The sequence below is a fragment of the Gekko japonicus genome, unplaced genomic scaffold (genome assembly GCF_001447785.1).
Source record: "Gekko japonicus isolate JY-2015 unplaced genomic scaffold, Gekko_japonicus_V1.1 scaffold712, whole genome shotgun sequence".
NCBI classification, from domain to species: domain Eukaryota; kingdom Metazoa; phylum Chordata; class Lepidosauria; order Squamata; family Gekkonidae; genus Gekko; species Gekko japonicus.
The window spans coordinates 7,205-9,881 of NW_015176472.1; the positions used below are offsets into that span (position 1 = coordinate 7,205).

The window sequence follows — 2,677 nt, forward strand, 5'->3', positions numbered from 1 at the left end:
TGCCAAGCTGACTGAATTTCTTTTCACACTCTGATAATTCAAAAGGTTTCTCCTCACAGTGAGTTTGTAGATGCTGGTTGAGATTGCAACTCCTACTGAATTTCTTTCCACATTCTGAGCATTCAAAAGGTTTCTCCCCTCTGTGAGTTCGTAGATGCTGGTGAAGATTGCCACTCTGCCTGAATTTCTTTCCACACTCTGAGCATTCGAAAGGTTTCTCCCCTGTGTGGGTCCTTAGATGCTTTTGAAGAGTTGAACTGTGACAGAATCTCTTTCCACACTCCGAGCATTCAAAAGGTTTCTTCCCTGTGTGTGTTCTAAGATGCTCTAGAAGATAGCTACGCCGACTGAATCTCTTTCCACACTCTGAGCATTCAAAAGGTTTCTCCCCTCTGTGAGTTTGTAGGTGCTGGTGAAGATTGCCATTGCGACTGAACTTCTTTCCACACTCTGAGCACTCAAAAGCTTTCTCCCCTGTGTGGGTCCTTAGATGCTTTTGAAGATTGCCCCTCAAACTGAATTTCTTTCCACACTCCGTGCATTCATATGGTTTCTCCCCGGTGTGTGTTCTTTGATGCTCTCGCAAAGTGCCACTCTGCCTGAATCTCTTTCCACACTCTAAGCATTCAAAAGGCTTCTCCCCTGTGTGGATTCTCTGATGCTGTTGAAGAATGACATACCGACTGAATCTTTTTCCACACTCTGTGCATTCAAACGGTTTCTCCCCTGTGTGTGTTCTCTGATGTCTAAGGAGCTCTGCTCTGCAAAGGAAGCTCCCGGCACACTCCAAGCATTTATGCGTCTTCCTTCCACTGTGCATTTGCAAGTGGATGTTATATTGGGTTTGATCTGAGAAGTTCATTCCACACTCCAAGAAGTTGTATTTTTCCTCCACCACATGAATTACTTCATGGAAATCCCCTCCTTCACAAGGAATGGGTTTATTCCACTTCTCAATCATGTGGCTTCCTGTTTGTCCCATAGGTCCACCTTCATCCCAGAAGTTCCTTTTCAAGTCTTCTTTCTTGACTTTAACTGGCGATAGATGACGCACTTCCTCATTGTCCTCATTCTGTTGACTATCCCCCACTGAAATAAAGAGAGAGGCCCTGTTAGCACCCTCATGAGGAGGTCTGATCTGAAAATTCCATTCACACTCTAAAACTTTCAGAGAGAGACAGAGAGAAAAACCTTTGTCTGTTTCCACCTCATGCCATGACATCCACCCTGGCTGTCATGCTGGCCACAACGTTGGTGGCAGTTGCCCCTGGACCAGCTATGTGGGTTGGGTCGTTCCAGCATGCTATGCTCTACATGGCGTTTACTGCCACCCCGACTCCTGGAATCCCCCAGTGGAGGTGAGTACAGGGGTGAGCCTCATAATAACATACTGCTGTTTAATATTTTGATTCATGCATCGTCCCAGTGGCAGCAATTTGTACCTTTGGTACCTGTGGAAGTTTGTTACCCAGAGAGGCCACACTCCCATAATTGTCCAGCATGACTTCTGGGGACAGAGCTCTTTGGCCCAGATCCAGCAGAAGAGGGAAGTAGCACACTATGGGGGTGACCCTAGTGAGACTCCAAAGGAAATGAATCAAATCCTTTTATTAGGGACTGAATGGCTTTGTGTGAAAGAAGGAAACATCTGTCAAGCAGTTGAGGTTTTGCTGGAGAACTGTCTTAAGGTATGGAACTGCTGTTGCTTTAGGAGAATTTCTAGCTTTATCACAGATGGCATTGGCTCTCACTTCTATTAACCAGAGTTCTTTCCTGCAAGACAGAACGGTGTGTCCAAACAGTTGCTCTCCTGCCCCACCGCAGCTATCCTTTAGAAATGCAAATGGACTGCCCAGCTGGGGACAATGAAGCTAACAGTTCAAGTCTCCTGCTAGAATAGGCTTGCCAGTCCCCAGGCTGGGGCAGGGGTTTCCCCAGTTTTGGGGGCTTCTACCTGCCGCTGGCCAGCTGGCTGGTGGGGGGAACCCTGCCCCCAAACAGCCACGTCCCCACGTGACTTCCCCTCCCCACCATGATGAAGTCACCTGGAAGTGACATCATGCCGGGGATGTCACACGGGGACACTCTGGTTTGAGGGCAGAACTCTATGGTTTTAAGCCAGATTTACCATACAGTTTTGCCCTCAGACCAGAGCGTCTCGGTGTGATGACAACACTTCCAGGTGACGTCATCACATTGGGGATGACCCGGAACACCCCCCAAATCTCCCTGCTGGAGCGACGAGGGGACCTGGTAACCCTATGGCTAGACGCTGACACTTAGCAGGGAACAGATCAAAGATGGGTAGCCGTGTTAGTCTTTCTGTAGCAGTAGAAAAGAGCAAGAGTCCAGTAGCACCTTAAAGACTAACAAAAGGTGTGGCAGGGAATGAGCTTTTGTGAGTCACTGAAGAAGTGAGCAGTGGTGATGCAAAGTTCGCCCCCTGCCACAAATTTTGTTAGTCTTTAAGGTGCTACTGGACTCTTGCTCTTTTCTACTTAGCGGGGAAAAGAGATTCGGGAGCTGCAAGATGCTAGAAGGCCTATTCCCAGAGATTTCAGGAAAGGCTTCTTTGACTGACAGGAGAGTGGGCAAACAGAGATAATAAAAAACCCTGACACAGAAGGGGAAGCTCCCTTTGGCTGACTGCAACAAGGGAGAAAGAGCTCTCCTAACC

General features: G+C 48.0%; 1 pseudogene; it reads right to left on the reverse strand.

The window, feature by feature from the left end:
- Positions 1 to 292: 292 nt before the first annotated feature.
- Positions 293 to 2,677, reverse strand: part of LOC107123812 — a 62,344-nt pseudogene continuing 59,959 nt past the window's right edge.